The sequence below is a fragment of the Hordeum vulgare genome, chromosome 7H (assembly GCF_904849725.1).
Source record: "Hordeum vulgare subsp. vulgare chromosome 7H, MorexV3_pseudomolecules_assembly, whole genome shotgun sequence".
Lineage (NCBI taxonomy): Eukaryota > Viridiplantae > Streptophyta > Magnoliopsida > Poales > Poaceae > Hordeum > Hordeum vulgare.
Window position 1 is genome coordinate 69,720,425 of NC_058524.1, and position 14,396 is coordinate 69,734,820.

Sequence of the window (14,396 nt, forward strand, 5' to 3'; positions counted from 1 at the left end):
TCCGTCTACTAGGACTAGTAGTGCTAGAACATCAAGCAAAGTCAAACCATTATACACAACCAGCAGCAGCAACTCAATAAAGCCTACATTTCACACTGACAATAGACAGGACACGCACCCATTGCAGTGACTGTAGTTCCCGTTCCCCCGGGAGGCGAACGACAGCGGCAAGTACACCACCGATGACACCGACAAGCAGCTGTCGGCCTCCCCTTGAATCTTAGCTTGCCACCCGACACACCCGAGCTCGCATCGTCGTCGCACTTTGTTCCTGCTGCCGCAGGGGCACCGCCACCATCCCTTCCGTGGAATCTCAGAGAACTTCTGCTCATACAAAGAAGATAAATTAGATTAAAACGCAAAACTGTAATACATGAAACAGCCACCAAAAACTGCAGAAAACTTTGCTCGATTGATGCCCAGCCTGCCTATTTTTTAGTTCAGAAGGACACAAAAAAATTTGTCGGGATGGGAACCCTATTTTTCAGTTCAGAACATCAACAAAATGGGTTAAGTAGCACTAACTAAACTATGACCATTGTTATCTATCAAGCAATCAATGACACATATGGTTTTAGAAAAAGCAAAACTGTGATGCATATGGCAGCCACTAAAAACAGTAACAAGCTCCGGTCGATTAATTGATGCCCAGCCTGCCTTTCATGCTAGGCAGAGGAAAATCCCGTGTTATTTTTAGTTGAGAGTTGAGAAGCATGCAAAATTATTTTAGTACCCTGCTGTGAAGTTGTTTTCTGATGGTTAGCAGCAGCATAAGACAACCAACACTTATATGTCACCTAATCGTGATTGTATACTACCCTAGCTGCTATAAATCAACAAATCGACCCCACCTCAGTTGTTACAACACTTGAGCAGCCACAAAAATTTCAGGGCAGTCTATGTGACAGTAGTAGACGAGTGCATTGCTCTTGTCCAGTTAGAAAAAAAAGAATGAAATTTTCTCCAGTTTCTGTCATCCAAACTGAACCAAAACAGCCTAATGGCACCGGCCTCACCTAGAGAGTACAACGATGAGCTTCCCCATAGCACCGGCCTCCTTCCTTCCTTGACACAAGAAGATCGATCTGATGGGAAGAAGCTGCATGCACATCACATCGCACGCACGCACGCACGCATCAGATGAGGGGAAGGAGAGAACCAGAGGAGGAGGAGGAGGAGGAAGAAGAATATGGGGTGGAGGGATCTGACCTGCTGCACATCCTACGGGTTCGCCATGGCTGCATCAGATGGGTGGAAGATAGGGTTTCGGGCGCCGTTGAGGAGGAAAGGAGGTTGGATCCTCCACGGCGACCAGAGAGGAGAAGAGACGGTGGTGCTTCCCTGCATCCACAACAAAGCAGAGCAAACAGAGAGGCATGGGTGGAAACCACATCCACGACGGCGACCACCTTGGTGGTTGGGTGCGCCCCTCCTGCTCCTCCTCCTCGAGCAGGACAAGGCCGGCGGCTGCAGCGCGAGAAGAAGGCCATGCTCCTGTATCTTGCGCCCTCATCACCGGCGCTCGGCCCGACCATGACATAGGCGATGTGCAGCAAAAGCATATGAGCAAAAACCCTAGCCGCGGGCGAGGGTGGAGGCCGCGAGTGGTGATACTGGTCGGCGGGGTGGAAGGCACGCAGTGAGGAGAGGAAACAGGTGTGCTATGCACCACCGGGAGTCGCCGGAATCCTCGAGCGTGGGCGGCGGTGGCGGCGGCCAGGGGTCGTGGGGCAGAGAGAGGGGGGTCGCAAGAGAGAGGGTCGTGGGGGATTCTGTTCGGTGGGTTTCCTTGTTTTTTTCCATTTCTTTTCTTCAGATTACTAATGGCGCACCACCTACAAATGCGCCATTAGTAACCCTGGTTACTAATGGCGCACCAGCTGGTGGTGCGCCATTAGTAGTTTTGCAAAAAAAATAAAAAATATATAGTAGTGGCGCACTGGGTGAGTGGTGCGCCATTACTAGTTAAACTAGTAATGGCACACTCTGCCCCGGTGTGCCATTAGTAGTTTTGGAATAAAAAAGTTTGTTAGTAGTGGCGCACCGTGTGTTTGGTGCACCATTAGTGTCCATCACACTAACGGCGCACCTGCACATGGTGCGCTACGGCTATATAGTAGTGGCGCACCACTTATCTGGTGCGCCATTAGTGTCTATATTATCTATAGCCCTTTTCCTAGTAGTGTTGGGCGGTTCTTTCTTTTCTCTCAATCATGGAAACACGCATAGCTTTCAAAGTTTCATCCATATTGATCTTGGGAGGAGCACATCTAACTTTCAAAGCATCAACATCACTAGACATTCTATCAACGCTCTTAGCCAAATAGTCAATTTTGAGTAGTTTTTCCTCTATGGACGCATTGAAAAAAATTTGCGAGTTGATAAACTCTTTGATATTACTCTCTAGATTAGAGGGTAATCTATTGTAATTTCCATGAGTATTGTTGTAGGAGTTGCCAAATTTATTAGAGGAGTTACTAGGAAAATGCCTAGGAACATAGTTTCATCTAAAAGCATTGTTGTTACCAAAATTATTCCTACCAACAAAATTAACGTCCAAGCTAGCGTTGCTACTCTCAATCAAGGAAGACAAGCGCATATCATTAGGATCTAAAGGAACACTTCTACAAGCAACCAAATTCATTAACTCATCCATCTTAGCACTCAACGAGTTAATTTCTTCTATAGCGTGTACCTTCTTACTAGTAGGTGACCTTTCAGTGTGCCACTGAGAGTAGTTCATCAGGATATTGTCTAGGAGCTTTGTGGCCTCCCCTAACGTGATTTCCATGAACGTTCCACCTGAGGCGGAGTCCAAGATGTTTCTAGAAACGAAATTCAAGGCAGCTTAAATGATTTGTATAATCATCCAAAGACTCAAGCCATGAGCGGGACAATTTCTAATCATAAATTTCATTCTCTCCCAAGATTGTGCAACATGTTCATGATCAAGTTGCTTGAGATTCATGATATCATTACGGAGAGAGATAATCTTAGCCGGTGGAAAATACTTGGAAATATAAGCATCTTTGCACTTATCCCAAGAATCGATACTATTTTTGGGCAAAGACGAAAACCAAGTTTTTGCGCGATCTCGCAACGAGAAAGGAAAAAAGCTTCAATTTAATCACATCATTATCCACATCTTTGTTCTTTTGCATATCGCAAAGCTCAATGAAGGTATTGACATGGGATGCGGCATCTTCACTAGGAAGGCCAGAGAATTGCTCTTTCATAATAAGATTCAGAAAAGCGGCATTGATTTCGTATGACTCCGCACTAGTGGCGGGAGCAATCGGAGTACTAATAAAATCATTATTATTAGTATTCCAGAAGTCACAAAGTTTGGTGTTTTCATTCATGGTGACTTCAGCAAGCAAGCAAGCACAGAAGCAAACAAAGAGCAAGCGAGAAAAAAGGGCGAACGAAAAGGCGAACGAAAAAGGCAAATGAAAAAGGCAAATTGTGAAGTGGGGGAGAGGAAAACGAGGGGCAACTGGCAAACAAAGTAAATGCAAGAGATGAGTTTGCGACACTTACTTGGATGAGTTCTTGACTTGATCCTCCCCGGCAACGGCGCCAGAAATTCTTCTGCTACGGCAACAAAAGTCCTTCCCCGGCAACGCCAGGAATTTTTCTTGCTAGTTCTCTTGCTTCCGTCGGTTTTTCCCTTGAAGAGGAAAGGGTGACGCAACACAGGAGTAGTAAGTATTTCCCTCAGTTTGAGAACCAAGGTATCAATCCAGTAGGAGAATCTCGTCAAGTCCAGAGTACCTGCAAAAACATAAAGAGCTTGCACCCAACGCTATAAAGGGGTTGTCAATCCCTTCAAGAATGATTGCAAAGTGAGATCTGAAGGCGGAAAGTGCAACGAAGGAAAAGTGTAAGGCTGAAAATATGGTGTGGAGTAGACCCGGGGGCCATAGTGTTCACTAGAGGCTTCTCTCAAAATAGCAAATATTACGGTGGGTGAACAAATTACTGTCGATCAATTGATAGAACCGCGCAAAGTCATGACGATATCTAAGGCAATGATCATACATATAGGCATCACGTCCGAGACAAGTAGACCGATACTTTCTGCATCTACTACTATTACTCCACACATCGACCGCTATCCAGCATGCATCTAGTGTATCGAGTTCATGACGAACAAAGTAACGCCTTAAGCAAGATGGCATGATGTAGAGGGATAATCTCAAACCAATGATGAAAACCCCATCTTTTTACCCTTGATGGCAACAACATGATGCGTGCCTCGCTACCCCTTCTGTCACTGGGTGAGGTCACCACACCGTATGAACCCAAAACCAAGCACTTCTCCCATTGCAAGAATCATAGATCTAGTTGGCCAAACAAAACCCACAACTCGAAGAGAATTACAAGGATATGAAATCATGCATAAGAGAGATCAGAAGAAACTCAAATAAGATTCATAGATAATCGATCATAAATCCACAATTCATCGGATCTCGACAAACACACCACAAAAGAAGATTACATCGGATAGATCTCCATGAAGATCATGGAGAACTTTGTATTGAAGATCCAAGAGAGAGAAGAAGCCATCTAGCTACTAGCTATGGACCCGTAGGTCTATGGTGAACTACTCACGCATCATCGGAGAGGTCATGGTGTTGATGAAGAAGCCCTCCGTGTCTAAATCCACCCTCCGACAGGGCACCAGAACGTGCCCCAGATGGGATCTTGCGGAGACAGAAGCTTGCGGCGGCGGAAAAGTACTTTCGATGATCTCCTGATTTTTTCTCGGATTTTAGGGAATATATAGGCGCAAAACCTAGGGCAGAGGTGGCCGAGGGAGCCCACAAGCCAGGGAGGCGTGGCCCCCCTGGCCGCGCCATGAGGGCTTGTGGGGTCCCTGCAGGCCCCCTGCCCTGATACTCCACCTTCCCGATCTTTTTCTGTTTCGGAAAAAAATCTTTTTGGCAGTTTCATTCCGTTTGGACTCCGTTCAAAATCCTCCTCTGAAAGGGGTCAAAAACATGGAAAAAATAGGAACTGGCACTTGGCACTGAGTTAATAAGTTAGTCTCAAAAAATATATAAAAGGCATGCAAAACATCCAAAGTTTGACAAGATAATAGCATGAAACCATCAAAAATTATAGATACGTTGGAGACGTATCAATGAACAATGTGGAACTATATGTATATGTATATATGGATGAACAATATATGTGGAACTATATGTATGTATATATGGTTGAAACTTTGTATGTGTTGGTTCTTTCAATACATGGGATGTACGTTGATGAACAAATGGCATTGATGAACTTTATATGTATATCATATATGTGTTGTGACCTATATATCATATATGTGCTATGAATTATATATATGTGCTGTGAAATAGAAAAAATAAACAAAAATGTGAAAATATGGGCTCTTTGCCATCTTCCAGCTGATGGCAAAGGCCTTTGCCATCACGCAGCTGACGACAAAGGTGCCACGTGGCACCCAGCTGTGCAACCTGGGCAGCAGCAGCTGGCCATATGGGCTCTTTTCTCGTCTGCTGCCTCAGGAGGATGGCGGCAAAGCGGTAGGGAGGCAGATGGCAAAGAATCCGACATGCGCTGGCCCAACTCTGTGCTGGCCCATAGAAGCAGAGGCAAAGATGGGGAGGCAGCAGACATCAAAGATGCAGAGGGAAGCAGACGGCAAAGCCTCCGTTAGCCCTAACGGAGGCGTCGCCTGTCGGCTGCCGTCTCAATCTCTTTGCTGACTGCTCATTGTCCGACACGGACGGCAAAGAGCTTTGTCGTCCGCTTATGGTAGGCTGACGGCAAAGAAGCTACAATGCCATCGTAGGCTGACACAGAATCTTTGCTGACAGGTTGCAGATGGCAAAGCTCTTTGCCGTCGGTGTATACCTCTTTGCCATCTGTGATGGCAGACAACAAAGAAGTTGATTCCTGTAGTGCTAGCTACTTGTACATACCCTCAGCGCTGAGGAGGATTACTCATACATTACCATGGTGAGAAAGAGAGAGTTGTTGATGGAGAGGTGCAGCCCCACAGAGATGGAGGCGGTAGTGGCCATGACGCCGACGACGGGCAGCACCCCCTGTCCCCTTCTTCCTTGGTCTTGGTGCTACAATGGAGGAGCCTCTCTCCTCTTGGTGGTTGTCAAAGGAGAGGCAAATTCGTGGCTTTTGGTGGATGCTCCGAAATTAAGGTTTTCCTCTCCTTATATGTGCCACCATGGTGTTCCATATCTCTTCGATGGATGAACCCTTGATGCAACGACTTTTGGGCACCTTTAGAACCTTCCTAGGGACTCCTCACAGTCCCATGAGTCCCCAAAGTCGTGTCTTGGCCAAATACATCAAATATGGTAAGAGTTGGACTCAATCACGTCATCCATTCTCGTAGTCCCATATTCATATATTATCCTTCTAGTAAAACGGGTCTACAGACCATATCCAAACTCTGTTTTGGACAAATTTTTAGTCCAGAATTAATGCCATAAATTCCCCCACGCTTTTGTAGTTTTAGCTCTTTCCTATTGACGCGTCTTTGGGGGTCAAACTAACGATCTCTTAAAATTGTTGGTGGACAGATTTCAGGAAAGTGAGAGTCCTCCTTCGACAAGGCTCTTTTTGCGTGTTTTGCCAATTTTCAATTAATTCCTACACAACAAAGTGTAAAACAAAACATATGAACTTTGGCAACTATTAATAGGTCAATTCTAATAAATCATAAAATGATAGTAAAAACATAGGACAAATGGTACAACACAAGCATGGAGTATAAAAAATTACAGATACGCTTGAGACGTATCAGCATATCCAAGATTAACCCCTCCTCGTCTGCGAGTAGGTAAGTGATAAAAAAAGATAACTTTTGAGGTGTGAATGATAGCATAGTGAATATTTTTTATCATTGATAATTCCAGTCACTTTTCTAGCATCTTGACCAACAACTTTTTCTCATAAAAATCATGATGATAGAGTAGCAATCAATTCGCATGTGATGGTTCAAACAATGCATTCTCTTGAAACATAACAACCTATGTTCTTAGTATTCAAACAATTTCAATGCATCATGAAGTGTAAGTAAGAGCTACACATACTCAATTATCTTATAATCTTCTATGATTGCTAATACTCAAGGAATATTTTTAGAACAAACAACATCCATCGAACACAGAGAAAGATAGGGGCTTAAAGTTTCGCCTCCCAACATACTTATCATAAAGATAATTGTCAACAATAATGAATCATGATCAAATATATTTGACTGCGTATATATGTTTGGATCTTTGCCAACCACATGGTGCTTGTCAACTAATAGATTGAGGTTGGAATAGGAAGTTGACTAAACATGAAAATTAAATAACATGAAAGTAAATAGATTGCCCCTTCGCACAGGGAAGCAGGGATTTGCATAGGTGCGAGAGCTCATAGATGAATATGTATATTTGGGTGGTGTGCCTTTCATGCCAACGTCAGAACAGAGTTTTCAATATCTTCCATACTAATCACATTATTGGCGGTTCCAAACAGAATTGAAATTTTACTCCCCCTCCACCATTCAAACACATTCTATGGCTAGCCTTATCCACGGGTACCATCAAACAATCAACTTTCTAGGGGGAATTTTTGTTTATTTATTTATTTTATTATGCGGGACTGGGCATCCTTTTTACCAACCTCTCTCATGGAATGATAAGTGAATAAATACTAAACATGAGAATAACTCTCTTAGCATGGAAGATAATGACAGTCCCATCGCTCCATGAGCGGTACGAGCTCACAAAATGGATGTTTATTTGAACGTTTTAGAGGTGGCACATGCAAATTTATTTGGAATGTCAGTGAAATAGCATATATAGGTAGTTATGGTGGACTCTCGTGCAATAAACTTGGCTCAAGGATTTGGATGCACAATTAGTATCTATACTTAGTACGAAGTTTTGGCTAGCAAAAGGTTCTAAACAAGCACCACACATTGGAGGATCCATAACAATATAACTTCTACTCAAATATATCCAAACATAACCATTACATTGTCTTCCTTGTCCAACTTAAACTATTTGATCAAGGTTGAAAATAATTAATGGGTATTCACAATGATAAAAGATGTGCAAGATAATATATGTTTATGTGATAGTTCTCTTCCTTATACTAATTGTTCATAAATTGCTTGTATGACTAATATTGTGATTGTCAAACTTCAATAGATTTTGTTTCTAAACCAAATGTGAAACTACTACCAAGTATAAAGCACGTTGATAATTTCAGATTCATGATATTTCATTCATTCACAATTTACTCTTAGGATATAAGTGAAGAACAAGAGTAAACAACAAACTACTCTCAAAATGATATAAGTGAAGATAAATGAGTAGTCAAACAATCAAGTAATTAAGTCAGGAATCCCTCTCAATAAGGATTTTCATATCTGAAAATTTTATTCAAACAGCAAACTAAACAAACATGCACACCAATAATAGCACATATCATGTGGACAAATAAAACTTAGCTTCTAAATAGGCTAACCGATATGTTTCGATGAAGAGAGCTGGGATGCATAGCATCGCCATGCTTAGATGCTTGAGAATCCTTGAAATATTTCCTTAGGGTGCCTTGGGTATCACCAATCTTAAGCTTTTGTATCTCATTCAATCTCCTCATTTCCCGGTTTTACCTAAGTCTCAAAAACTTCACCCACACAAAACTTGAAAAGAACTCGTGACATAGGCTAGTACACATGAGAAGAAATCAACACTTCATGTACTGCAAAGACAAGTTGCTTAATTTTTTTCAACATTAGGTACTGTATTCTATCATTTACACAATTTATATCTACCAATATAAGCCATGAAAACTCAAGGATAAGTAGTTAACAAAACTATGACAGCAATCTGTCCAAACAGAACAGTCTGTACCAATCAATTTAAAAAGTGTACTTATGTATCTCCAAAAAATCTGAAAGTTTAGAGCTTGATAAACAATTTTTATAAAAATACTGTGTAAATATTTCATATACTTTCCACATTCCCGTAAAATCTGATAATTCAAATACTACAACAAAAGTTTATGTTTTTTGTACAACACACATCACACAAGCTATTCAAGTATTCTCAAGGCAATTATTGGACCTTTTTTAGAAAAACAAGATTATAAATAGCATCTAACAAAGAACAACAAAATAAAATTATTCTCCAAGAAAAACACATATTATGTGACGAATAAAAATATAGCTCCAAATAAGATATATCGGTAGTGTTGGACACGAAAGAGGGGATGCCTTTTGGGGCATCCCCAAGCTTAGACGCTTGAGCCTTCCTTGGATATTACTTTGGAATTGCCTTGGGCATCCCCAATCTTAGGTTATTGCTCCTTACTATTCATCTCATATCGGTATCATACCCAAAACATCAAAACTTCAATCACACAAAATTTAACGGAACTTCGTGAGATCGGTTAGTATAATAAAAATAGATCATTCACTTAAATACTGTCAAGACAAGATTCATAAATTTTATCACAGTATACCTACTATATTCTATCATTCTCATAATTTATATCACTCAGTATAAGCCATGCAAACACTAAAACAAACAAACTATGAAAGCAAAATAGAATTTGTCAAAAACAAAACAGTTCGTGGAGATCAGAATGAACATCATACTTACTTGACTCTAAACATTCTTAAAAATTAGGAAAACACGGATCATTTGCATTCCAAACCTGTGTAAAATAATTAGAATTTTTTCAATCTCCAGTAAAATCATAGAAATTCTGCAGTGGATGTAAAAGTTTCTGTTTTTGCACAGAATTAAACAAACAACTATCCACAATATCCCAAAGGCTTTACTTGGCACTTTATTGAATTGAAAGACACAAACATGATTACTACAGTATCTTAATCATGTTAACACACAAAAATAGAAAGTATAAATGTTGGGTTGTCTCTCAACAAGCGTTTTTCTTTAAAGCATTTTGGCTAGGAATGATGATTTTAATGATGCTCACATAAAAGTAATGAATTGAAACACAATGGAAGCATCATGAAGCATATGACAAACACATCTAAGTATATAACACTTCCTATGCATAGGGATTTTGTGAGCAAACAATTTATGGGAATAAGAATCAATAGCATAGGAAGGCAAAACAAGTGCAACTCCAAAACTTTGAATAGATACGGAGGAAACTTGATATTATTGCAATAACTCCAAGCATACGTTCCTCTGTCATAATAATTTTAGGTAGGATCATAAAGGAATTAAATAATATAGCTATCACCTAATAAATTTTTTTCATTATGCACAAGCATAGAAACATTATTACTCTCCCCATAAGCAAAATTCTTCTCATTCATAATAGTGGGAGCAAACTCAACAAAATAACTATCATGTGATACTTGAGTGGCATGGTCCAATTGAAAATTAAAATCATGATGACAATATTCATGGTTTTTATTACTCTTTAGAACATACATGTCATCACCATAATCATCATAGATAGCAACTTTATTGTCATAGTCAATTGAAGCCTTCTCTAAAATAGTGGACTCATCACTAAATAAAATCATGACCTCTCCAAATCCACTTTTATTGTTATGAAAAGACTCAACATCCTCCAAAATTTTGGGGTCATTAGTACCTATAGTTGACACTCTTCCAAAACCACTTTCATAAATATAATCATCATAAATAGGAGACATGCTTTCATCATAATAAATTTGCTCATCAAAACTTGGAGGACAAAACATATCATCTTCATCAAACATAGCATCCCCAAGCTTGTGGCTTTGCATATCACTAGCATCATGGATATTCAGTGAGTTCATACTTACAATATTACTATCATGCTCATCATTCAACGAATTCACATTAAGCATTTTTATAAAAAAAATCCGTAAGACTATGTAAGCACACCTACACACAAATAGCAAATCCTCGCAACCCAACGCATGGAGGGGTTGTCAATCCCTCGTGGGTGAAGTAAGGATAGATTGATAGATGCAAATAAGAGTGATAGCAAATAGAATGCAGCAAGGTATTTTTCGGTTTTTTGATCATATAGATATGAAAATAAAAGACCAAATAAAACAGAAACACAAATAGCAAAGTAGAGGTTGCAAATAGATGGTGTGAAGTAGACCCGGGGGCCATATGTTTCACTGGTGGCTTCTCTCGAGAAAATAGCAAACGGTAATTACTCTTCGGTAATTGATAGAAGAGTAAATAATTATGATGATATTCAAGACAATGATCATGTATATAGGCATCCCATCCAAGACAAGTAGATCGACTTATGTTATTACTCCACATCTACTTCTATTACTCCACACATTGACCGCTATCCAGCATGCATCTAGTGTATTGAGTTCATGGAGAAACGCAGTAATGCCTTAAGAACGATGACATGATGTAGACAAGATCTATCCATGTAGGAATAGGCCCCATAGTTTTATCCTTGATAACAAAGATACATGCGTGTCATGTCTCTTTCTGTCACTGAGATTGAGCAACACAAGATCGAACCCATCACAAAGCACATCTTCCCATTACAAGATAAAAGGTCAAGTTGGCCACACTAAAACAAAATATCGGAGAATAAATATGAGGCTATAATAATCAAGCATGAATATGTTTTCATAGATAGAATCATAAACTCACAATTCATCGGATCCCAACAAACCCACTGCAAAAGAAAGAGTTACATCATATGGATCTGCAAGAGAGCATTATATTCAGAAACAAAACGACACAGAAAGCATCTAGCTACTGCCTACAAACCCGTAGGTCTAATATGAACTACTCAAGAATCATCGGAGGAGCACCAATGAGGATGGTGAACCCCTTTGTGACCGTGTTCTTCTCCAAAACAGGCTCTAGATTAGATTTCATGCCTTGTGTAACTTGTGGTGGCTGAAACGATTTTTCGTCATCTCCTTTAGGGATTTCTGAATATTAGGGTATTTGTAGAGCTTAGAGGCGGTGGAGAGGTGCCCGAGGGCCCCACTAGATATTAGATCGTGCCAGGGGCCCTATGCATGCCCTGGTGTCTAGTGGGCCCCCTGGGCCACGTCTGCTACTTATTCTTGGCTCCCAAGTTTCCTTCAGGTCAAAAAAATCTTCGTAAAGTTCGTGGCATTTGTACTTCATCTAATATGGATTTTTTGCGAAGGGAAAACTGCAAAAACTAGCAATTGGCACTAGGAACTATGTCAATAGGTTAGTCCCAAAAAATTATATAAAGTTGCTATAAAATGATCATAAAACATCCAAGAATGCTAATATAACAGCATGGAACCATAAAAAATTATAGATATGGTGGAGACGTATCAACATCCCCAAGCTTAATTCCAGCTTGTCCTTGAGTAGGTAAATGATAAAACAAAAAATTTTATGTGGAATGTTGCCTCACATGTTCATCACATTCTTTTTCTTTCAGCATGGACATATGGACTTATAGATGATGCAAACAAATAGTATATAGTTTGACATGAAAATTTCAATACTCAAGCATATCAACAAGCAACCAACTCTTTCAAAATATGAACACTAAAGAGCGATGTCCCTACCACATCATGCTCTATCATTGATCCATTCATACAACACACTCAAATATTAACTACATACATTGCTCAAGTATGACAATGTTGTTCCTTAGTTGGTACTTTATAATAGAAGATGGAGACTCAAATTCAAAAATAAAAATTGAATAACATAAATAGATAGGCCCTTCATAGAGGGGAGCGGGGATTTGTAGAGGTGCGAGAGCTCAGAGTGAAAAACTTAGACATAATTTGTTTAGAGTGGTATGCTTCTCCTGTCAATGAAAATGACTAAGAGTTTCCAATATCCTCCATGCTAAACAAATTATTGGTGGTTCCCAAACTGAAAATATAGTTAATTCCTTTTTCCACCATTCTTTCACATTCCACGCCTAGCCATATCCATGGGTACCATCCATACCAACACTTCCAAGGAATTTATTATTTGACAACATAAAATATATATTTTTCTTTTTGGGACTCGGCATCCCTGTTACCCCATACTCTCATGCAATCATAAATGGATAAACACTCATCTCGAGAATAACCTATTTAACATGGAAGATACCGGCCATCCCTTGCCGCTTCATGAGCGGTATGGGCACACAAAACAGAAATTTATTTTGAACATTAGAGTTGGCACCTGCAAATTTACTTGGAATGGCATTGAAATGCCGCATATAGGTAGGTATGGTGGACTCATTTGACATAACTTTGGGTTTAGGATTTGGATGCACAAGCGGTATTCCCGCTTAGTATAAGTGAAGGCTAGCAAATAGATTGAGAAACGCCCAACCAAGGAACAACAATCATCATAAGTAAATAGTAAACAAAACTAACACCGAATAATGCAACACAAGTAGGATGTAATTTCATAGCATAATTATTGACTTTATGTGCATGCATAGGTAATCACAAACCTTAACACCAATATTCTTAATAAAGCACAATTACTCATCAACATAACTCACATATCACTATTTTCATATCGCAAAACTATTGCAAAGAATCAAGCTTAATATCCAATGATCTTCATGAAAGTATTTACTATATCTTTCCTAGACACTCATCACTTTGGAACTAAATTTCATTTAAAGTAAATTTCCATTGCAAATAACATGCTCTCAAACAAATATAAGTGAAGAACGAGAGCACAAGTTTCTTGAAAATTTTAAACTCTCAAAATACTATAAGTGAAGCAAGAGAGGATTTCTACAAAATTTCTGCTACTCCCAAAATAATCTAAGTGAAGCATGAGAGCAAAGTTCTTCAAAATAACAGCACCACCATGCTCAAAAAGATATAATTGAAGTCCTTGAGCAATTCCATGGCTCAAAAAAAATTAAGTGAAGCATAAAAAGCGATTCTAACAAATCATAGCATAATTTGGCTCTATAAAATGTGTGTGTTCACCAAGGTTTATTATGACAAACTAACCATCAAATAAAGCAAAGACACAAATTATACAAGATGATTCAAGCGAAACTTATCATATGTGACGAATAAAAATATAGCTTCAAGTAAAATTACCGATGGTTATTAGAAGAAAGAGGGGATGCCTTCCGGGGCATACCCAAGCTTAGTTTCTTCGCACTCCTTAGATATTACCGTGGGGTGCCATGGGGCATCCCCAATCTCAGGATTTTATCACTCCTTATTCCTTCATCCATCGTGATCTCACTCAACACTTGAAAACTTCAATCAAACAAAACTCAACAAAATTTCTGTGAGATCCATTAGTATAAGAAAACCAAACTTTACTTTAGGTTCTGTTCATAACTTATTCCAATTTTGTTTTTGCATTGTACCTACTGTATTCTAACTTGACCATGGCTTATACCCCCCCCCCCCCGATACAAAACAT